Source organism: Gopherus evgoodei, chromosome 24 (genome assembly GCF_007399415.2).
Source record: "Gopherus evgoodei ecotype Sinaloan lineage chromosome 24, rGopEvg1_v1.p, whole genome shotgun sequence".
In the NCBI taxonomy this organism is placed as follows: domain Eukaryota; kingdom Metazoa; phylum Chordata; order Testudines; family Testudinidae; genus Gopherus; species Gopherus evgoodei.
The window spans coordinates 12,066,508-12,091,389 of NC_044345.1; the positions used below are offsets into that span (position 1 = coordinate 12,066,508).

The 24,882-nt window shown below is 48.7% G+C and overlaps 1 non-coding gene across 1 annotated transcript; it reads right to left on the reverse strand.

The window, feature by feature from the left end:
• Positions 1-988: 988 nt before the first annotated feature.
• Positions 989-1,061, reverse strand: TRNAV-AAC. Its single transcript has one exon. It is a non-coding gene; the product is annotated as a tRNA-Val (tRNA).
• Positions 1,062-24,882: the final 23,821 nt, after the last annotated feature.

Consider the following 24,882-nt stretch of genomic DNA (forward strand, 5'->3'; position numbering starts at 1 on the left):
GTATTGGCCTCCAGGCGCTATCCCACAGTGCACCATTGTGACCACTCTGGACAGCAATCTGAATTTGGATGCACTGGCCAGGTAGACAGGAAAAGCCCCACGAACTTTTGAATTTCATTTCCTGTTTGCCCAGCGTGGAGCGCCTATCAGCACAGGTGACCATGCAGTCCCAGAATCAAAAAAGAGCTCCAGCATGGACTGTATGGGAGATACTGAAGCTAAGGCTTTTTCTCAGCTCATTTCAGCACCCTCTATCCTGCTGGAGTTGAGTTTATCGCAGGTGTTACCCAAAATTGGACCAGCTAGTAAGCGTAGGGAGGACTAATGAGGACCCACTAGAGTTTGGCAGAAAGCAGCAGGTTCATTATACTGACAGCTAAGCTCAAAAGAAGAAGAGGGGGGAGTGTCACACTCACACTTGCATTCTCATGCTCCCAGGACCTGCACAGCATTGGAGATGTCAGGATTCTGCAAGGTAAGTCTCCCACAGCCCAGCTATGGACGGTGCGATGAAGGTAAGTCTTCCTGAGGCACAATGAAATACAACAAAGAGAACCACTGGCCAGGCAGTCGGGCAAAGGGCATTCACTGGCGGTACAAGCTTGTGAGTGCTCTCCTGAGCACATGGCCCCTTCCCCTTTTAAGGACCTGCTCCTAATGGTCTGTGACTAGCGATGACTTGGCTGCATCTGATTGGTCACACTCCACCTTGGGCAGTGTCCATGCTCTGGGGGTGTGAGTGCTGCCTAATTAGAGTCCCAGACACCTTGTCTACCTGGAAGTTCTTCTGCTCTTTAACTAGCCCCTTCATCCCTCGAGCAGTCCAGAAGGGAGCGGGAGGGGTAAAGCCGTTTTACAGGCATTCAGAGAGGAGAGGAGACAAAAGTGGGAGCAGGGGAAGTATAATAGACATTTTGAGCATAGAAATCATTGCTGCTTCTACAACAGCAGGAACAGGCTAGTAGGAGCTGGGAAAATTAAGCCATTATGTTTCTGCCTGGTTTTGAACCAGGGACCTTTTGCGTGTTAGGCAAATGTGATAACCACTACACTACAGAAACTCTATCCCAGGGTTCTGCCCCTCCTTTCATAAGAACATAAGAATGGCCATACTGGGTCAGACCAAAGGTCCATCCAACCCCGCATCCTATCTGCCAACAGTGGCCAATGCCTGGTGCCCCAGAGGGACTGAACCTAACAGGTAATGATCAAGTGATCTCTCTCCCGCCATCCACCTCCACCCTTGGACAAAGAGAGGCTAGGGATCTCATTCCTTACCCATCCTGGCTAATAGCCATTCATGGACTTAACCTCCATTAATTTATCTGCAAAAAGAAATAGGAGTACTTGTGGCACCTTAGAAACTAACAAATTTATTTGAGCATAAGCTTTCCTGGATGCATGCAGTGGAAAATACAGTAGGAAGGTATATATATATATATATATATATATACATATACGTAAAGAACATGAAAAAATGGGTGTTGCCATACACACTATAACGAGAGTGATCAATTAAGGAGAGCTATTAACAGCAGGAGAAAAACACCCTTTTGTAGTGATAGGATGGTCCTTTTCCAACAGTTGACAAGAAGGTGTGAGTAACAGTAGGGGGCAAATAAACATGGGGAAATAGTTTGAGTTTGTGTAATGACCCATCTGCTTCCAGTCTTTATTCAAGCCTAATTTAATGGTGTCCAGTTTGCAAATTAATTCCAATTCAGCAGTCTCTTGTTGGAGTTTGTTTTTGTTGTAATATTGCGACTTTTAGGTTTGTAATTGAGTGACCAGGGAGATTGAAGTGTTCTCCGACTGGCTTTTGAATGTTATAATTCTTGACATCTGATTTGTGTCCATTTATTCTTTTACGCAGACACTGAAGGAAGGGGCTGGATTCAATGGTTCCTTCCAGTTCTAGGAGATAGAGTACATCCATTATCTTTCTTTTTTTTCCTTACTGCACGTCAGACCCAGGACTTGCACCCAGCAGTTCTTGGGGCTGTGGGACAGAACTGAACTTCACTGGCAGCAGTGAGGGAGAACGGTTGGGAATGAGCTGTCTGGGGAATATTTTAATCCTTATCTAATTTTCAGAGGATTAAATCAATGCAGCTTCCACTTCTCCATCTCTCCCAAGGAAATAACGTTTCTGTGCAAAGTACCCAAACCTTTTAACAATAAGAAGTGAAATGAAATGGCCACATGATGGCAACAGAATCTAAGAAATTTGTTAGTCTCTGGGGTGCCACACGGACTCCTGTTCTTTTTGAGGATACAGACTAACATAGCTGCTCCTCTGAAACCTAAGAGATGAGAAGCCATGTTCTTGTTCAATGTGCATTGAAGCTGAAAAGGGAGATGTTTTCGCTTTGATTTCTAGGCCCCCACTTTAATGCACTAGACACCTCTTTCCTCCCACAGCCAGGAGAAGAACCCCACGGTCATGGTAGTAGCACCCTCTGACCCTACGATGAAAAAGAAATGCTGAGACCCCTGTACTGTCCAGTCAGGTGCTTGCCTGCACTGCCATTGAAACCCAATGGGGTTTCCTTGGGCAGTTTTGACTCACTCCCAGAAAGGATACAATTTTAGGAGCAGGTTCCAAATAGTGCAATTAACCAGCCAGAAAGGGCAGCGGGTGTCAGTGTAGGAGCCATTGAAATAACTCTGCACTTACTTAGATGCAGACATAACGAGCTCTATGGTTGGTAAACTTACAGAGACTTTGCTCCTGCTCATGAACTAGCAGCCCATGACCTCTAAACTGCTGCCATTTGGATGCATCTGAAAGTTACATGGAACAGTGATCTGTGTTAAAGGAAGGTTGCCATTTATTAGAGCCCCAATTGGTACTGTGTGCACAAAGAAAGGTTTGAATGTGTAACAGGGAGTCTGGGAAGTCTTGGTTATTTTAGTTTTGTAACAGGCTCCTGTCCATCTCCAGTACAGTTTTCATTCCCAACGGCAACTTACTTACCAAATGTAATACAGACTAGTCCATTCCTGCCAAGTGGATGTAGTTCTTGTTCTTCTGCACATTGTAGCCCATGGAGGCCAAGCACCTGCAAATGTGTTTTCATATGCCTTTGTTTAACTGATGAAAACAAACCTAGACACTTAGAGGATTGGAAGTGATTTCAGCAGAGGGACATGTTTGCTAGATTTTTATGCATTTCCATAGGAAAGCATTAAGTGTGTCCATTCATTTCAGGGACCCCTCTTCAGTGGGGCTTCTGAACATACTGGAAACAGGGCCGGCTTTAGCAAGCGCGGGGCCCAATTTGAACAGTTTCGATGGGCCCCGGCAGGGATGACAAAAAAAAAACAACTTTCATTTCTTCCATGTATTATTTACTTTCCATGACTGTATACATAATAACAAAATTATATATTACATACATTACATCATATTGTATATGGGTCTTTTCTTACTCCCGCCTGGGTACTTTCTACCAATATCTCTTGATCTCTTGCCCATATTGATAGAAGTCACCACATTCTAAAAGAATATTAATTATAGATTTTCACTTTCATATTAGGAAAATAATTTATGTTTCGATAGTTGTTCAACTGATTTTCTTCAATAATGTTTATTTTATGCCCCCTCTTTCACCCCAGCACTGCCCACCTCGCAGAAACAAACGCTCTTTCCTCAGCACCATCCTGTCGAAACCGATGTGGGCCAAAGAGGAAGGTTTGAGGGGGGAGGAGAGAAACTGCACACATAGGCAAAAAGAAGTATTCCATTCTATTCATCTGAAGAAGTGGGCTGTAGCCCATGAAAGCTTATGTTGAAATAAATTTGTTAGTCTCTAAGGTGCCACAATTACTCCTGTCCTTTTTGCAGATACAGACTAACACGGCTGCTACTCTGAAACCTGGCGCACATAGGGTGACCAGATCACAGCAGTAAAATAGGACCCACCCCCTCCCCACTCGGCCCCACTATCACACCCTCTTCACCCCCTAGTCCCCCACTGACTTGCTGCGTTCCTCCTAGTCAGTCCCCCACCCACCACTTGCCTCCTTTCACTTTCTCCCTCCCCTGCCAGAAACCCCCATGCTTGCCCCTAGAACCCCTGCTGGCTCACTGCTTGCCTCTTTGCCCACCCACCTGCCCCTGACTTGCCACTGCACCACCCTCCTTCCCCAAGTATATAGCCTCCTTCAGAGACCCAGGAGTCACTATACTACTGCACACAGCAGTCAATGCAGTTGTAGATAAATCTCTGCATTATGCATTTTTGTATAACTTTTACATAACTTTGTATTGAACCTTCGTAATATGTTATAGCGGGCCCCTAAGGTAGTATATAAGGTAAAAGAAAAATGTCCTTTTGCTAGAAGTAGAAAATAAGATCTTTCCTCCACTTTGTAATCAATTGCCCTATTGAATGAATGAGGCATGAATGAGGAAGGTGTGGAAGGCAGGCACCTCCAGACAGCTGCAACCCTTGGAGAGGGGCTGGGAGCCAGACCAAGGAGCTTTGCCCAGGGCTGAGTGCGATGGAATTTGGGTGCTGGGTGCAGGCTCCGGGCTGGGGCACGGGGTGGGGTGCAGGAAGGGTGGAGGGGTGCAGGCTCTGGGAGGGAGTGCGGAGGGGTGGGTGCAGGCTTTGGGACAGAGTTTGGGGGCTGGAGGGTGGTGCTGGGGGGAAGGGACTGCCATGTGGCTTCCTTCCTCCCCTGATGCCCCTCACCATAGCCTCAGTGGGGGATGGAGCTGCCCCTTCCCCAGTGTTTGCAGGAGTGGTGGCTGGGGGGAAACCTAGTCAAACTCTGGTTTTACTCTTTTGCTGATGGGTCACTTAAACCCCTTACAAACTCCTTCCCGCCTCTCACTCTCCTTTTCTACTGGGCTTTTTGATCTTTTCAGTGGAGCCAGATGAAAACCACAAACTCCAGTGAGAGCAACAGGCTGGAAGACTAGACTGAACCCACCACCCAGCCTAGTACATCCCAGAGCCCAGGACTGAGGGCAATGTCCCCTCACCCCCAGGCCACCTGCTTCCACTCCTGGCCTCTCCCAGCGCTGCCAGTGATTCTGTGTGGCTGCATCAGGTGGGATTTCAAGCAGATCCCCCCAACCTCCTGCTAAATTCACCCATTTTGCGACCACTCTGCACCAAGAGCACCTTCCTTCCCTGCCCTAGAGTTGCTGGATGGCTAGAAAGCTGAGACGGGCATTTGATTGATCTAGAATATTATCATGCCCCTCCTCAAAAAAACCTTAATATCCACACAGTTTTGGGGGGGGCTATTCGCCTCCCCCAAAAAAGCCGGTCTATTTTATTGTTGCAGGGCAAATGAAGGAGCCATAGTTTAATGGAAATATTCAGCCCCTACAGCGATATTGCAGCAGGGAAAGCAGAGTTGATGGGAAGAGAATTGGTTTGGATAGGAGCCCTAGTCCCCTTCCTTTTCAAAATAATTTGGAGAGGGAATCAGATCACACCGTGCCTCAGTTTCCCCTTCTGCGGTGGGGTGGGGAGGAAGATAAAGTCTCAGCCTGCTGTGCCATGTTGCAGACTTTTCACATTCTCCTCTCTTGCTGTATTTAATTTCCTCCTCCAACCCTCCCTCTCTCTCTCACTTGGAATTCACAGCACTAAGTACCGGCTGGGGTCCTTTTCCATGGGTTACATGACATGATCCCAACTTTAGTTTTGAAACAGACACACGCAGGCACAAACTCACCCTCAAACAGCAACACCACGAAAACCACAACACCAACCCAATATTACAAACCTGCGGGGAATCACAGGGTCAGAAACTCACCGCTGGGAGCCCCAGCAGCTGTTCAGGTGGCTAAGGTCCACTGCAGAGATTCCTGTCCCCGTCGGCATCTCCTCTAGGCAAGTGCTGGAGGGAGGGGAGGGGAGGGGAAGGAAGACTGCAAAACATGTGTGCCTTCTCCCCCCCCACCCCATGGCTGCTTCTGCTTGCCAGCATCTCTCCTTGCCTAGCAGCAACAGCTGCTGCTTCCAGGAGACAGTGAGGGCTGGGCCCAATTCAGGGGAATCGGGCAAATCAGCCTAAAGCTGGTCCTGACTAGAAATGGAATTATTTTTAATGAAGGAGCAGGTTTGTAAGGGAGCACTTGGATTTGAATCAAGGACCACTTGATTTACAGCCAAACACCATACCATTGAGCTATACTCCCCTGATATTTGCAAAAGCAAGTCAGTGATGTTAAGGATTTTGAAGGATGGGCTCTGCCTCAGAGAGCTCCTTTTCTATTCCCAGACCACAGGGGTTTAAAAAATGGGGTTTGATTAAACTTTATATATACATGTAGACACCACAGCTTGCACATACACCAGCATAACTTCCCCCACTGACATAGCTACCACCTCTCGGGGAGATGAGTTGACTACACGGACGGGATAGCTTTCTCTCCTCAATTTAGAGCATCTTCATTATTTATAAATAGGTGGGAAATAACCTCCTGAATGGACAGGAACCAATTTATCAAATATTGCTGTGTCTACATTCAATATGGGTGACACTGCTCTACAGCCAAAATGCTTCTGAAATAAATATAGTCCAACTTTACTAATTCTGGGTCACTGAGAACAAAAATTATGCTTAAAATTGTTGATTGGCTCTCGTTTTCAAGATATGCTATTGGGTGAGTATATCTGACCCTTGACTTGGGAATGGTGGAGGATAAGTGAGTTATAAAGGGAAGGGATCTCAATTTAAACCAGAAATGACTAAAATACATCTTTGACTGGATCTAAGAATAAATCTATGACTGGGTTTGGACAGTACTTGCTTTTTAGGCAAAACAATGAATGATGCAATCTGAAGCTGGTATTGCATCATACATGATATGAATTGAATCATGTTATTCCTAGAAGTCATGGATGATGCAATCATAACGAAGCTTACATCACTCTGCTGAACAAATTGCCCTATATCAGCTCTAGAAATCATACAGTGTCATGCTCTCTTATTTGTCAGTGTTTGATTTTGCAAAGGGACACATTTCTGTTTAGCCAAAGTGAGCAGAGATGCCTCGTACTTGTGTGAACAGTGCAGATAACTTCTGCTATGTTTGTGATGAAGTGACTTTTGCATCACAAAAGCGCAGTATAACCACTATGGTTAAGAAAGCCTATCACCTTTATTTTGGCTGCAAAATTGGAGATCAGGACAAGAGGTGGGCCCCACACATATGCTGCAACCCTTGTGCAACAAATCTTCGCCAGTGGTTGAACAGGAAAAGGAAATCTATGCCTTTTGCAGTGCCAATGATTTGGAGAGAGCCAACAGATCATACCAGCAATTGTTACTTCTGCATGGTGCCTCCAGTTGGGAAAGGTGTGTCAAAGAAGAAAAAGTGGACTGTGCATTATCCAAACATTCCATCAGCTATACGCCCAGTATCCCACTGAGAAGGACTGCTGGTTCCTGATGCATTAGAATCATTCTCACTTGAGTCAGACAAGGAAGAGGAAGAGGATGAAACTTCTGGTCCTGAACCATCAATGTCACAGGACCCACATTTTCTCCCATCCTCCTCCTCTGAACCACACCTCATAACACAAGGTGAACTTGTCGAGGACTCTAACCCAGACGGCAAAGTTTGTTGTCTGACCGCGAGAGAGACAGGCAACACCAGCAAGGTCCGATCAAAAGCTCTTTATTGGCAAGTGCACGCATCAATAGAGAGCAGCTCATCTCCAGAGAGAACCAGCCTGCTCTTTACATCTTAGTATAAGCCTATATAGACAGTTCCGTCGCGTCATAAATTATTCACTTGAGTAACCCACCCCCTTCTTCTAACAACTAGAAACTAGACACCTTTAGTATACATGCATGCCTAAAGTTAGAAATGTAGGGGAGTTAAAAACAAACAAAGAACAAAAGCAGGGAGTGAAAACAAGGAGGCTGGGAAGCTAGGGCTCTTATCAGTTCTTCGAAGGAGCTGCTCCTAACACAGCACATATGGTATTATGCCAGGAATGCAGCCCCTCCCTTATCTCACTTTTTCCCAGCGCTTGTGAGACATGCTGCTGCTTCTCAGTGTTTTCCACTCAGGAATTACCCACAAACCTCTGTTAGCCTGACTTTGGTCAGGTTGGCATACCTGGTTTTGTCTGCAATATCTTTATTCAGTCCTAACAAACTGAATGACCTTGTCAGGGATTTGGAACTACCCAAGAGTAAGGCAGAGCTGTTGGGCTCCAGACTACAGCAGTGGAATCTCCTGGCAGGCTATCAGGGCAAATGGAGCCCATCAATGCTTGCAAACTATTGCTGGACAGTGACAAGAGATGCTCCATTTAATGAATACAAGAGACAAGCCAAGAAGCGCCGAGTAGACACTGAATAGGACTAAACTATGTACAGAATAGTTTTTTGCCTTTTGTTTCATAATAAATTTTATTTATATAACCCTTTTGCTGATTTTTAAAGTGTTACATAAACAGGACAGGTGAAATATTATCATGTAAAGCAACCATAAACACATGAAAAGACCTAGGTTTACAATTTATGATTAAAACTCTACTATCTACACAATATACATAGACATAAAATGTAAAAACCTAAATATCTTAGAAACAGTAGCCAATCAGTTGTTTTAATTGTCATATTTGAATTCAGCACATCAAAATACATAATAAATATCACATTTTATCTCTGAAGCAGACGACTTCTCAAAAATTGTAGACCAATGTAACTGGTCATATTGGGCTGGATTAGTAGGAGCATTGCAAGCAGATCGAGGGAAGTGATTATTCCCCTCTATTCAGCACTGGTGAGGCCACATCTGGAGCATTACATCCAGTTTTCATGCCCCCTCTCCCCACTACAGAATCAAATTGGAGAGAGTCTAGGGGAGGGCAATGAAAAATAATTAGGGGGCAGAGGACTTATGAGAAGAGGCTGAGGGCAGGGCCACTAAGAGGGGTGGCAGGTGGGGCAATTTGCCCCAGGCCCTGCAGGGGCCCCCATGAGAACATAGTATTCTAAAGTATTGCAACTTTTTTTTTATGAAAGGGGCCCCTGAAAATGTTTTTCCCCAAGCCCCCTGAATCCTGTGGGTGGCCCTGCCCAGACCATGGTGCTGTTTCCCCACTCCACCCCCTTCCCTCATTCTCCTCCCTTTGAGGCCCTACCTGTGCTCTGCCCTCACTCCCATTTGTCCACTTCCCACCCCTGCTGTTCCTCTTTGGCTGAGGCCTGCTGATCCACCTTTCGCTTGCTTCTTTCCTCCCCCAAGGCCTCCTTGCACCTCTCCACCCCCTAACCCAAGGTCTGCCTGCTGCCCACACCTCTCTGCCCCCTCCCCTGAGACTCACCCTACCCATCGCCCACACCTCTCTGCCCCCTCCCCTGAGACTCAACTTGCCCATCGCCAACACCTCTCTGCCCCCTCCCCTGAGACCTGCCCTGCCCACACCTCTCTGCCTCCTCCCCTGAGACTCACCCTACCCATTGCCCACACCTCTCTGCCCCCTCCCCTGATACTCAACTTGCCCATCGCCCACACCTCTCTGCCTCCTCCCTGAGACCAACCCTGCCCACCACCTACACATCCCTGCCACTCTCCTGAGACCCACCCTGCCCATCGCTCACACCTCTCTGCCTCCTCCCCTAAGACCAGCCCTGCCCAACACTTGCACCTCTCTGACCCTCCCCTGAGACCTGCCCTGCCCACTGCTTTTACCTCTCTGACCCTTCCCCTGAGACCGGCCCTGCCCACCACCCACACCTCTCTGCCCCCTCCCCTGGCCTGACCTGCCCACTGCCCACACCTCTCTACCCCTCCCCTGAGACCCACCCTGTCCACCTCTTTCTTTGGTCATATATTGTTATTCCTTGAAACATCAAGGATGGAATAAAAAGCTGAGTTTACTCCAGGGTGAGGAAAGACAGGAGCCAGCAACCCCCTGGCAAAGCTCAGTGACCCAGAGAAAAGCTGCCTCCTGCTATCGCAATCACTGATGTGCTGGGGATATGATGGGAAAGGGACTGTCTGAATGATCAAGGCAGGAAATGGACAACAATCTACAGCAACATCATTAACCACAAACACACTCTCCTCATGCTCCAGCCAGAAGGGAAGGGAGCAGGAATTCTTGCTGTTCAGACATGGACACACTTACACAATGGCACAGCAGTGTGTGTGTTGTGGAAGCTGGTCTGAGGAAACAACTGGAATTGATCACTCAGTGAGAACAGAACTGGAGTGTAGTAAGCATAGCATATCACACAAGTAGTTGTGGCTGAGTGGCTAAGGTGATAGACTAGAAATCCATTGTAGTCTACCCGCTCAGGTTCAAATCCTGCCAATTATGGAGGAAGTTGTGGTTCTTTAATTTCAATGGAGCTGGGTCTTATCTCACTCTTAAGCTATGTCTACATGAAAGATTAATGTGGCCTTAGTTAAAGTGTTTTAACTGAACAGCTGTTGCATGTCCACCTGTGTCACCAGAGCAAATCCATACTAGCATCTCTTGGATTGCCATGGAGAGCAGTGCACTGTGGGTAGCTATCCCACTGTGCAATTGGTTGCAGGGTGCTTTGGGAAGGGTTTGCAATGCCTCACGGGCTGATACAGCATCACATGATGCAGGTTTCTATCCCATTGTTCCATGGGCATCCTACTAGATTACCAGCTACTTTTCAACTGCAATGTGCATGGTGGGGTAGAGAGCGTGTGTGGGGGGGAGAGACAGTGTGTGCGTTGCGGAAGAGTGAGTGTGTTGGCACACGGTCTCTAAAGTTCAGACAGCTGCTGGAAGCAACCAGTCCTGAGGCAGGGGACAGCCTTGACATCAGCCCCCTTCTCTCGCTGGCTCAGCTCAGCACAGCACAGCAGTCTCTGTCACATACACACACACTGCTGCCTGCTTAGCTCTATGTCAGGGGTGCTGGAACAGGGGGTTTAGAGGTCATGGCCCCATCACTCTTTACTGGCTGTTAGGACAAATGATAGGGGAGGGGGAAAGGGTTCAGTCTTGGGGAAGAGGAGTTCTGTGGGTGTGGCCTCCGGGGGAAAGGCGGTGTGAGTGTGGGTCCTTAGGGAAGGGGTGTCATGGGAGTGCCACAGTTAGGACAACGGTGCCCCCCACACACACTGTAAGGAAGCTTCTGCCGTCCCTGCTCCGTGTTCGCAGAGCGGGAGAGAGCGGCATCCACAGCAGTGATTTGCTCCCTGGGACTCCGGCAGGGGGGCTCGGGAGGTGATTTAAAGGGCCCAGGGATCCGGCCACTGCAGGGAGTCCTGGGCCCTTTAAATCACCAGCCTGGGGAAGCCGCGCCAGACTGGCACAGCATACTGGCTCTTGCCGATACCCCATACCATAACATGCCGGCTTTCTTTCACCTCCAGAAGGTCCTCATGTGGATCAATAACTGGTTAAAAGATAGGAAACAAAGGGCAGGAATAAATGGTCAGTTTTCAGGATGGAAACAGGTAACTAGTGGTGTCTGTACTGGGACCAGGACTAGTCAACATATTTATAAATGATCTGCTAAACAGTGAGGTGACAAAATTTGCAGATGATCCAAAACTACCAGCTTGCTTCCTAGAACGAACGCTCCTTGAGTGGGGTGATCCACAGGGAGTAGCTCAAACCTCCAAAGTGCCTGGCCAGGGGCAGGACATTAGCCCAGCAAGGGAGGAGTGTGGCAGTGACATCACAAAGGCCTTTTGCAGGACCTCAGACTATTGGTCTAAGGTGGTGGGGAGGTGGTGACTTCACATAGACATGCTGACGTCAGCCAGGCAGGATGGAGCGATGGGCCATGAAAACCTCAGAGACCCCTGTGGCTTTACCTCAGCAAGTCTCCTTCTTGAGGTCTCTCTTTGAGAGCTGAGAGAGTATTCGGGTTCACGGACGTGAGCGCCAGGAGGAATCTCTTTCAAGTTTTCTCCTTCCCGTTTAGTGATTTTACTAAAAAACAGCTGTCCCTGTTTAGAAGGTAAGAGCCTCCTCGAGGTTTGAAACCTGTTCAGTCTGATCCATCTGGTGACAGTTGAATTCTAGGCATGGAAAACACGAGCTTAAGAGGCAGAATTTTATTCCGCACCTGGGATTTTGACGGCGGCCGACTCCCTGATGCACCTTAGACATACCCTAAAGAGGGTGGTCCCAAGGGAGACTGTCTGAAGGTTGGGTCACCTAACTCCCTGTAAATCCACAACCCAGACCCCTCCCTTGGCACCCTGTTACCAAGCCTTAGCATGTCACAACTGAGGATGCCAAATTCAGGATGAACTGCTGAGAAATAGGGCAAACACAACTGTCAAGGTTCCTTCCCCACTCTGAACTTTAGGGTACAGATGTGGGGACCTGCATGGACACTTCTAAGCTTAATTACAAGCTTAGATCTGGTATCACTGCCACTATCCAGAATTTTCAGTGTCTGGATCACTCCCTTTCCCCTCAAAACCTTCCCCTCCCTGGGTAGCCTTGAGAGACTCCTTCACCAATTCCCTGGTGAGTCCAGCTGCAATCCCTTGGATCTTAAAACAAAGAGGAAATTAGCCATCCTCCCTCCTTTCTCCCACCAATCCCTGGTGAGTCCAGATCCAATCCCCTTGGATCTAAAAACAAGGAAAAATCAATCAGGTATTAAGAAAAAGGCTTTTAATTAAAGAAAAGAAAGGTAAAAGAAAACACTCTGCGAGAGATTAGCATACCAGCTACTCTCACAGACAACAGATTCAAAACACAGAGGATGTTCCCCTGGGCACAAATTTAGTTACACAAACAAATACCCAATTTGATTCTATCTCTAATTGCATAAGACAGGTTACAAAGAAATAAACATAAACCTATATATTCCTTTCTAAAAGTTACTACTCTGATAAGAGGCTGGTTCCTTGATCTTTTTCACTCCGGCTGAAACTGAAACTCTAAACAAAGGAAAAACTTCCCTCCTTCCTTTTGAAACATCTTGTTCCCCCATTGGTCCCTCTGGTCATGTGTTAGCTAGGCTATGTGAACTTTTTAACCCTTTACAGGTAAAAAAGGCATTAACCCTTAACCATCTGTTTATGACAACAACCCAAAACTGGTGGTTATTCTTTTATAAGTTTCAGAGTAGCAGCCGTGTTAGTCTGTATCCCGCAAAAAGAACAGGAGTACTTGTGGCACCTAAGAGACTAACAAATTTATTTGAGCGTAGCATGCATCTGATAAAGTAGGCTGTAGCCCACGAAAGCTTATGCTCAAATAAATTTATTAGTCTCTAAGGGGCCACAAGTACTCCTGTTCTTTTATAAGATAGACCAAACCAGCCACTAAAGTAAACTCCTGTTTCCCAAACTGGCTAACAAGAAAACATAAAGGCAGGTTTCTCAGGCATTCTGGTTCTTATAACACCACCAAAAACACTGGATTCAGAGATGAGTATTTCTTTACAACCAGTGTCATTAAATGATAGTTTCTTCTGATCCCAAAGGGCCAGCCACTCCCAGGTCAATATACAACTTAAATCTTACTCAAAAATCATGCTGGTGCCCATTCTTTAGTATCTAATATCTAAAGGTTTAGTCATAAAAAGAAAGAAAGGGGAGAGGTAAAATTGGCTAAGGGAATCAGTTACATCCAGTAATGGCAAAGTTCTTGGTTCAGGCATGTAGCAGTGATGAAATAAACTGCTGGCTTAAGTCAAGTCTCTGGAGTACATCTACGGCTGGGATGGGTCATTCAGTCCTTTGTTCAGAGCTTCAGTTTGTAGCAAAGTTCCTCCAGAGGTAAGAAGCAGGATTGAAGACAAAATGGAGGTGTTTCCAGGGCCTTTTATACTTTTGCCATGTGAAGGGCATGTGGAAAATTACAGCAACAAGATGGATTTTGGAGTCACGTGTGCAAGTCGCCTGTTCATACCCAGTTTCCCTCGGTCATTGCAGGAAGCCATTACCTAGATTCCAGACAGTCCACATGACAGATTACATGACAGTCCACTCAGTGTAGATGGGCTTCTCCCATCGTCCATTGTCAACCAGGTGTGTCTTGATAAACAACTTAATTTGAACAGTCCCTCCAAGATGTGCTAGCTAGCTGCCTTGTGGGTGTTACCCTGTTATGCTTATAAGAAGCACATAGGATCTTTTTCAGGGGAAAAGGCAATATGCTGCATTTATTGGAGCTACAACAATTAGCATATGCATTCAATCACACACTACACACACACACTGTGCCGCCAGTCGGTGTTATAGTTACCAATCCAGAGTCTGGATCAACCTAGTGGCCAGCTAGTTTGATCATGAGTAGGAGGAGCTGGGTTCCGTCAGTTGCAACACGATCCTCTGGGGAAGTCTTGGCAGAATGAATCCAAAGTTTCATGGCAAGGCACCCTGGTTATATACTGATTTTCCTTCATTGGGACCAATGAGTTTTGCACCATCATGTTGTAATGAATTGTTTGACGAGTGCTTGTTTTCTTAAATTGTCCTTTTCATCCTTCATCTTGATCTTTCATCAAGGAGTTCCTCAGGAAGTTATCCCAAGTTGGTTTTGATCACAACTATTTTGTCCCCACTGATAGGTGCCTGTCTCATCTTTAGAATCATCAATCAGCCCTCCTCTGGCATTTCAATAGGGGCGTGTTGCAGCTTCCTGGCACCCTTGCATCTGTTGCTGCTTCCTCCCTTGTACATCTGGTTCAGCGATGGCCTTCACACTTATCTCTTAACATACAGGTTGCAGGGGGCAACCGTTGGGTTTCGTTTGCCGGGTGTGCATATCCCGAATGACCACACCAGAATGAAGAAGCAAGTCTCTTTTTTTGAAATCAAATAAGGCACAGGGAGATACCAGTCTCAAATCCTGCACAGATTACTATCCTTTTTCCCTACCTTGTATACCCTACTTGTTTACAGAGATGTTCACAGGTGCTACAATCGATCATTTACAATTCATTAACTACCAGATCCTTCAATTAACTACATCCTTTACCCACACTACAGAACCCCCTTTGATTAATCACATCTTATACCATAAACAAAGGAATAAAAGAAAAATAACAAATGTACTCATGCTAGCTTTAAAGGAACATATTGTTTAGCCCGAGGGGCAATCGTAGGCCTGAGAATGTAAACTTTTGACCCCATGCCATATTGCCAGTTACTTGGAGCCTTGCCCCCCCAACACGCACATTCCTGATTCACACACAAACCAGAATTAATTTACACACAACATTTTGAACAGGAACATCAAATTGCAATGCAAAATAAAACAACCATGGCATTCTTTTACTTATTTTAAAATGCTAAACCTGCAACAAATTGGTGATCCTCAAAGGTCTGTTACTGCCTTGAAATCAGTCCAGACACAGATTCTGGCTGATGTATCTCTACACACTGGCCCATTAGCCATGCCTTTCTGTTTCTAAAAAAGGGTGGCTGGCAGGATGTGATCAGATCATACACCAATACACTTAATGCATGGTACATAATTATTCTTTATCCTTCATTCTAAATCAGATAAAGTAAACCTAAAATCCTACTACAACATTTGGGGGAAAAATTTGGGGGAGTTCAGTTCCTGGTTTTTATTTGACCTCTCTCCAGCACTTGTTTTGGTTTGGCCTTCCCCTTTCCATCCCTGTCTGACATTTCTGTCTCTATCACAGCAGGTGATGCAATGGTGCGTGAGAAAGAGGAGCAGAATTCTCAGCAGGAAAATGTTGAGCAAATGGATTAACATAGAGAATTATCACAAAGATCAAAAAGGAACGTGTCCAGGAGTCATAAGCAGGAAAAATCCCACGACATTCAGCACAGACCAGAAAGAGAGCAGGGAAAGCAGCCAGGGGAGAAAGTGGGTAAATGTATTTCCTGTTGAGGAACTCAGACAGACCTCAAGAAAACCACAAACAGCAGGAAATCTTCAGGGGAAAGAGAAAAAATACATGTGCTGAGTGTGGGGCCTTGGCTACACTGGTGCTTTACAGTGCTGCAACTTTCTCAGGGGTGTGAAAAAACACTCGCCGAGTGCAGCAAATTACAGCGCTATAAAGCGCCAGTGTAAACAGTGTAAACAGTGTAAACAGTGTAAACAGTGCCCCAACGCTGTACGCTAATCCCCACGGGGAGGTGGAGTACCTGCAGCCTGGGAGAGCTGTGCTGGTGCTGGTGCTGTGCTGGTGCCGCAACCACACTCACACTTCAACGGGCTGCCAGAGGAGCGCTTCCGTGGCAGCGCTTTGAAGTTGCAAGTGTAGCCATACCCTGGGGAAAACTGATGTGACTGCTCAACCCATAGAAAGCATCAGAGAATCCACACAGGGGAGAGGCCCTATGAATGTAGTGAGTGTGGAAAAACCTTCAATTGCAGTTCAAACCTTATTACCCATCAGACAACCCACACAGGGGAGAGGCCTTATAAATACTGTGAGTGTGGAAAATGCTTCCTTAGCAGCTCAGCCCTTTCTAAACATCAGAGAATCCACACAGGGGAGAGGCCCTATGAATGCAGTGAGTGTGGAAAATGCTTCACTAAGAGCTCAGGCCTTTCTGAACATCAGAGAATCCACACAGGGGAGAGGCCCTATGGATGCTGTGAGTGTGGGAAATGCTTCACTAACACCTCAGCGCTTTCTAAACATCAGGGAATCCGGAGTGGCCTATGAATGCCGTGAGTGTGGGAAAAGCCTCTCTTGGCTCTCAACTCATGTTAGCCATCAGAGAATCTGCGAGGGAGATCAACACCATAAAAACCTCTAGGGCTATTAATACTTTTTTTTTAAAATATTTTTTCCTGATTCCAACATAGTAACTTTTAAAGCTGCTTGAACTGTTTGCAGCACTGTTATCCCTCAGCTTGTCCAGATGAGTAGCCCATTTTTGCCTTTTGCAGTTTGCCCTGTTTTGAGGTAGGCCCATTTGGCCTTTCTATCAACTCCATTGTCTCACGAGTAATTTGAGTGTGCCCTTCCAATCAGGAACCAGGGAACATCACATTTATATCTTTCCTCCTATTGCAAAGTTATTGTTAGTCACCAATGATGCAGATTGTATCATTGCCAGTTGTTCTCACGTTGCTCTGGGTTGTGCTGAAGAGCAGTTCTATTGGGAACTTTTCAAATTAAATGTAAATGAAGAGGAGCAGAGGCAGGGAAAAGTGTTATTTCAGCTTCTGTGACACTGGAAGGAGATGGGATGGCTCAATGATTCCCTCTTTTCCCATCCCTGCAGAACTGTTACATTTTGTCTGAGCCAGGCAGAGTTTATCTTCATCACATTCTTCCATCTACTTCTCAAAGTGTCCTGTGATGAAGCATTCTTCATTGTTTGTGCTTGGAGATGATGGTTTGACTTCTTTAATCCTATATCAGAGTCACTGTGAGTGCAGATGGAAGTGTCAAAGACCTGGAAGGGGAATTCAAATGGATCCCAAACACAGTATGATCATTTGGAGTTTAAATCCCAACTTTCATCTATTGGTAAAGCCACTTCTTCAAGGTAGCTGTTTTGTCCCCCATTATGGGGATGCTAGGATACTAAGCATTTGTAAATAACATAACTGACTATTGAGACAGTGCTGAGTGAAGCAGGTTTGAATGGATCAGAGGAGAATGTGATGGGAGAATCTCTTGTCCCGATTCTGAATAATCAGATGTAACCTGCTCTGGAATTTCACTTGACACTTTCATTGTCATATATTCTGTCTCTCTGTGATGTGGGTTTCTATCTTTCCTAAAGACTGTTTGGTTACTCAGTTGGATAATAGTTCAGTTTGATGGGATGTAGCTCAGATTTATTGGAGAACTTAAGACAAATGACCATTTACTAAAGTCATCATTTCTCATTTCAGCTTTGCTTTTTCTTCACCCTTCCATGATGACATGGAGAAAATTCAAGTGTAGTTCTGACAACAGGGGAGAACTCTCCAATTTACTGGGCATGCTAACAAAGACACAGCAGTGATTTAAAATCTCCACTCAGAAATGGTGAACAGCAGCAGAACCCGAACTAACTGAAGGAAGTACATATGATCACAGTGTTGTTCAATTGTTGAAGTCAATATTATCTCAGCTGATCTGGAGATAGAATTTCACATTAGGTGATTTTGAACTAGGCAAAATGCCCATGTATTTGGTTCCCAAATGATTTGTAGCCCAGGCCCTACAAAAGATCTCTCCCAGCTAATCCTATATTACGGGGAATGCTGCCCTTCCTGAGACAGATGTTGAGGAAATAGAAGTGGGTTTTTTGTTGTATTTAACCTTTGTAGGTGTTGAAAATGTGTATAAAATCAGTGTTGGAAATCTAATAGCTGCAGAAAAATAGCAATTTTTGAATAGAATCTCCAGCTCTGGTAACAAACAAAGATTATGATCCAGGCCTGTATCCAGTACCTTGCCTGGAACTGTGCCACCAAATTAAAGAAAAGCTGGGCATGTTTCAGGAAGCCATTGCTCACTAACACAGTTGAAATTTTGAGTGTTTTTTTAAAGGTTCGGAGAATTGTAAATTTATCCTAACCAACGCCAAGGATTTGGAAAGAACTGGGGTGCAAAGAGCACTCACTCAGTTCTTGATTTCCACCCCAGTAAAGGAAGCTATGATGACCAATGGCCCAAGGAAAATTGTACAACTCCACTTACTAGTTCAGTGTCACTGATTACAGATCCAAAGTTCAGCCAAGATTAGATTGAGAACAATAACTAGGAGTCTGGACTCAAACATCCAGAGGGCAGCTTAAAAATCATGAGATGTTTAAAAATGCTCCCTTTGGGGGTAATGTTATTACTTTCTTGGTTTTTCTGAGACTCTTGGGCTATGTTTTCTGCCTGAACTTGAAGGCTAAAAATGGACTTTTTAAAATAAACATATTAAAGGGGAGATTTTTGTATCCTCATTGGGCTCCTAGTTTGGGGCCTCGTTGTGTTGGGCACTGCAGATACTCCATCCAAGAGTGGATATCCCAGTTGTGCCAAGCACTGCAGAGACCCTGACCAAGGGTGGGGGCCCTGATTCTGCCAGGTGTTATACAACTCAGAGTGTAAGAGAGAGAGTCCTTGGTGCCAACAGCTCACAGATGAAATAGAGAAAGTGTGGGAGGGTGGTTCCCATTTTATAGATAGGGAAACTGAGGCCCAAAGATGTGATGTAATTTGTCCATGTTTGCACAGAAAATAATGGGACCAAACTGGGAACTGAATCCAAATTTTCTGAATCACAGCCTGGCCTTTAATCACAAGCCATGCGTTGTTGATTGCATGGCAGAGGCCTCAATGGAAATTTTCAGAATCCCCATCATTGGAGGATTTTAAGAAGGGGTTATACAAACACCTGTCAGGGATGGCCTAGGAATACTTGGTCCTGACTCTCGGGATCCGTCCCTGCCCCACCTTTCTATAATGATTCAATGGATCATCTTATTTATAATGACTAAAGTTTTCTCTCTGGAATTATCCGATAAATGGTTGTTATCCCCCCTCTGTTGCCTGGGGTAGAATGGAAGAGGAGAAAAACCTGTCTCAACAGAGGATGCAAGCGTCAGTTTGTTCTCTCTTCATGTTTTACTGAAGCTTACAGGGAGGAAGACACATTACCTGCCTAAGAAGGTAGAGAGGATAGAGAGTTTATTTCATTTCGGGCTGTGACTATAAGCGGAAGAGTGGCTGTTACTACCACCCAATGTGGGGCTTTAATGCATAACCATGGGATTTAAAGTATTATGTGCTACCAGCTGAGCTAGTCAGGTCTGAGTCTGTTCAGCTGCCCAGTCTCTATGTAGAAGGGGCCCTGAGGGTGTTTATTTGCGAGCTGAGGTTTATTTTCTGGCATTCGCCTTCCTTCCTAGTTATGTCTCCAGTGAGCAAACCAGAGCTGTTACAGGGTTGGTTAAATGCTGCTTTCTAGACCAGAGAGCTGGGGTTGATTTAGCATGCTGTCGCTATCAGCTGGTCAGAGAAACCAGGGGGGGAGGGTGGAATTTAGGATTGTCCCACCAGGGAAAGGTGCTGTTGGACTCACCTAGTGGAGGAGAGTCTGAAAAAGCTTCTCAGCTCCCAGAGAGGGGGAAGACAAGCTGGTGTCACACACATATTTTCACAGGGAATCAGGCCCCACTTGGGAAAAACTCAAAAAAGAAGCCTGGCCCAGGAGTGTCAGAAAAGGGAATCACTGTTTGCTTTAAGAGATGGGTGAGGGAAACCTGCAGGCCCTCAGATCCCTCCAGTGTCTGATAGAACCATTTGTGGGGAAGGGCCGGGGAACTGGAGGAGGACAAGGAGATGGGAAAAGGGCTTTCAGCTGTTATGCAATCACCATGCTCCCACAGAAGGGTCTGGGGGGCTCAGCACACAGAACTCACAAGATGGCAAAGCTCAGAGCCCCGTTACACAGAGTCAGAATGTGATCAGCTCACAGCAAGGGGGAGCAACACCCCTCCCTTGGTCTCTATGCCAGAGCTCCTATCAGCTCAGTGTCCTTCCCGCAAGAGTTGGCTGCTGAGAGGGTTACAGTGGGGTAAATGGAGGCAGAGGAGGATTGTTCCTCATGGGTTTTCTTTGTATGTAGACATAGGGTGACATGAAAAAAAAGGCGAGAAATTATTTTTTTCCTTTTTCTTTTGAGGGAAGGGTGGGGGAGGAGAAGACTGGATCTCTGGGTTGCTAACCCTAGCTCCACTTGTCCTACCCTTGGGGCCCCTAACTCTAGTTCCAGGGGCCCTACCCATGGGGACCCTAACCCTAGTTCCAGGGGGGCCTACCCTTGGGACCCCTAACCCTTGCTCCAGGGGACCGACCGACCCATTGGGCCACTAACCCGAGATCCAGGGGCCCCAACCCTTGGACCCCTAATCCTAGCTCCAGGGGCCGTACCCCTTGGGCCCCTAACCCTAGCTCCAGGGGCCTAACCCTTTGGCCCCCTAACCCTAGTTCCAGGGGACCCACCCATGGGACTCCTAACCCTAGCTCCAGGGGGCACATCAGGGGGGCTCCTAACAGTAGAAACAGGGTCCCTACACATGGGGATCCTATCCCTAGCTCCAGGGGCCCTAGCCGTGGGGCCCATAACCCTAGCTCCAGGGATTCCACCCCTGGGACCCCATCCCTTAATTCTAGTGGCCCCATCCCTGGGGCCGCTAACACTAGCTCCAGGGGCCCTACCCGTGGGGCCCCTAACCCTGGCTCCAGGGGCCCTACATGTAGGATCCCTAAACCTAGCTCAAGGGGCCCTACCCCTGGGACCCCTAAGCCTAACAGTAAGGTCCGTATCAGTGGGGCAACTAAATGTTGCTCTAGGGGCCCTGCCCCTGGGGTCCCTAACCCTGGATCTAGGGGTCCTACACGTGGGGCCCCTAACCCTAGCTCCAGGGGCCATACCCCTGGGACCCCTCACCTTAGCACCAGGGTCCATACCCGTGGGGCCTCTAAGCCTAGCTGATGGGGCCCCACCCCTGGGACCCCTAACCCTAGCTCCAGGGGCCCTACCCATGGTACCCACAACCCTAGCTCCAGGGACCATTCCCCTGGGGACATAACCATAGCCCTAGGGTCTCTGCCCGTGGGACCCCTAACCCTAGCTCCAGGGGCCCCACCCATGGGACCCCAAACTCTTGTTCAAGGGGCTCCATCCCTGGGGCCCCTAACCCTAGCTCTAGGGGCCCTAACTGTGTGTCCTCTAACCCAAGCTACAGGGATCCTACCCGTGGGATACCTAACCCTGGTCTAAGGGGCCCTAGTCGTGGGGCCACTAACCCTAACTCCAGGGGCCCCACCCCTGGGGTCCCTAACCCTAGCTCCAGGGACACTACCCCTGGGACCCCTAACCCAAGCTCCAGTGGCCCTACCCGTGGGGCAGCTAATCATAGCTCCAGAGGCCCTAAACCCAGGGACTCCTAACACAAGCTGCAGGGGCCCTAAACCTTGGGCTCCTAACTATAGCTCCATAGGCCTTACCCATGGGATCCCTATCCCTAGCTCCAGGGACCGTACCCATGGGGCCCTTATCCCTAGTTCCAGGTGCCCTACCCGTGGGTCCGCTAACCCAAGTTCCAGAGGCCCATCCCGTGGACCTCTAACCCTAGCTCCAGGGGCCCTAGTTGTGAGACCCCTAACTCGAGCTCCAGGGGCCCTAGCCGTGGGACCCCTAACCCTAGCTCCAGTGGCCCTACCCCTGGGAAGCCTAACTCCAGCTCCAGGTTTGCTACCTGTGGCGCATTTAACTCTAGCTCCAGGATCCCCACCCCTGGAAATCCTAACCCTAGCTCGAGGGGCCCCACCCCAGTGGAACCCTAAACCTAGTTGCTGAGGCCCCTAGCCCTACCTCCAGGGCCCCTACCCATCGGTCCCTTAACCCTAACTCCATCGGCCCTACAGGTTGGACCCCTAACCCTATCTCCAGGGGCCCCACTCCTGGCACCCCTAACCCTAGCTCCAGGGGCCCCACTCCTGGGACCCCTAACCCTAGCTCCAGGGGCTTTACCCATAGGACCCCTAACCCTGCCTGCAGGGTCTCTAACCGTGGATCCCCTAACCCTAGCTCCAGGGGCTCTACACGTGGGACTCCTCACCCTAGCTCTAGGGTCCCCACTGCTGGGACTCCAAAACCTAGCTCCAGGGTCCCTACCCAACAGGCCCTTAACCCTAGCTCCATGGTCAGTACCCGTGAGGCCGCTAAGACTAGCTCCAGGGGCCCTACTCGTGGTGCTCCTAACCCTAGCTCAGGGGCCGTACCCATAGGGCACCTATCCCTAGCTCCAGCGGAGCTACCCCTGGGGCTCCTAACTTTAGCTCCAGGGCTCCTGCCCCTGGGACCCCTAACCTTAGCTCTAGGGGCCAATCTCATGGGGCCTCTAACCCTAGCTCCAGAGGCTCTACCTTTGGGACACCTAAAACTAGCTCCAGGGACTCTACCCGTGGGACCCCAAACCCTGCCCCCAGGCGCCGTACTCGTGGGTCACCTAACCCAGCTTCAGTGGCCCTACCCGTGGGACCCTTAATTCTAGCTCTAGGGGCCCTACCCAAGGGGACCATAACCCTAGCTCCAGGGGCCATACCCGTGGCGCCTTGAACCCTGGCTCTAGGGGCCCTACCGTGGAGCCCCTAACCCTAGCTACAGGATTCCTGCCCCTGGGACCACTAACTCTAGCTCCAGGGGCCCCATCCCTTGGGCCCCTATTCCTAGCTTCAGGATCCATACCTGTAGGGCCCCTAACCCTAGCTCCAGCGGCTCTACTCGTGGGACCCCTAACCCTAGTTCCAGGGCCCTTCCCATGGAGCCCCTAACCCTAGGTACAGGGGCGGGCCCCACACATCAGACACCTAACCCTAGCTCCATGTGACAAACTCCTAGGACCCGTAAGACTAGCTCCAGGGGCCCTACCCCTGGAACCCCTAACTCTAGCTACAGAGGCCCGACCCCTAGGACCCCTAACCCTAGCTCCAGGAGCCCCGTCCCTGGGGCCTCTAACCCTAGCTTCAAGGTTCCTATATGTTGCGTCCCTAACTCTACCTCCCGGGCCCTCCTCCTTGGCCCCCTAACCCTAGCTCCAGGAGCCCCACTCCTGGGAACCCAAACCCTAGCTCCAGGGTCCCTACCCTTGGGGCCCCTATCCCAAACTCCTGGGGCCCTTCCTGTGGACCCCTAATCGGAGCTCCAGAGGCCCTTCCCCTAGGGCCCATAACCCTAGATTCAGAGGTCCCAATCCTGGGGCCCGTAACCCTAACTCCATGAGCTCTACGCGTGGGGCCCCAAACCCTGGCTCCAGGGGACCTACACGTGGGGCCCCTAACCCTAGCTCAAGGGGTCGTACCCCTGGTTCCTCTAATTCTAGATCAAGGGCCCTACTACTGGGTCCCCTAACCCTAGCTCCAGGGGCCCAACCCGTGGGACCCATAACCCTAATTCCAAGGGCCCTACCCGTGGGGCTCTTAACAGTAGCTGCAGGATCCTTACCCCTGGGACCCCTTACCCTTGCTCCTGGGGCCCCATCCCTGGGGTCCCTAAACCTAGCTCCAGGGGCCCTAAATGTGGGGCCCAAAATCCTGGCTCCAGGGGTCCTACACGTGGGGCCCCTAACCCTAGCTCCAGAGGCCCTACCCGTGGGATCCTTAACCCTAGTTTAAGGGGCCCTACCTGTGGGACTCTTAACCCTAGCTGCAGGATCCCCACACCTGGGACCCCATACCCTTCCTGCTGGGGCCCCATCCCTGGGGCCCCTAAACCTAGCTCCAGGGGCCCTAACCGTGGGGCCCAAAATCCTGGCTCCAGGGGTCCTACACATGGAGCTTCTAACACTAGCTCCAGGGGCTCTACCCGTGGGACCTCTAACCCAACTTCAGGGTCCCTACCCTGGGGCCACTAACCCTAGCTAAAGGGGCCATAGCTGTTGGGCCCCTAACCCTAGCTCCAGGGGCCCCACCTTTGGGACCCCTATGCCAAGCTCCTGGGGCCCCTTCCCTGGGGCCCCTAACCCTATCTCCAGAGGACCTACCCGTGTAGCCCCAAACCCTAGCTTCAGAGGTCCTACCCTTGTGGCCCCTAATCCTAGTTCCAGAGGCCCTACACCTGGAGCCCCTAACCCTAGCTCCACGGTACCAGCCCTTGGGGCCCCTAACCCTTTCTCCATGGGTCTCACCCCTAGGACACCTTACCCTAGCTCCAGGGGCCCCATCCCTTGGACCTCTAACCCTAGCTCCAGAGGCCCTACCCAAGAGGCCCCCAACCCTGGCACCAGGGGCCCTACGAGTAGGGCCCCTAAACCTAGCTCCAGGCACCGTACCCGTGGGACCCCTAACCCTAGCTCCAGGAGCCTCATTCCTGGGGCCTCAAACCCTAACTCAAGAGGCCCTACCCCTGGGACCTCTAACCCTAGCTCCAGGGGCTCTTCCAATGGGGGCCCTAACCCTATCTCCAAGGGGCCTAGGAGTGGGGCTCCTAACCCAAGCTCCAGCGGC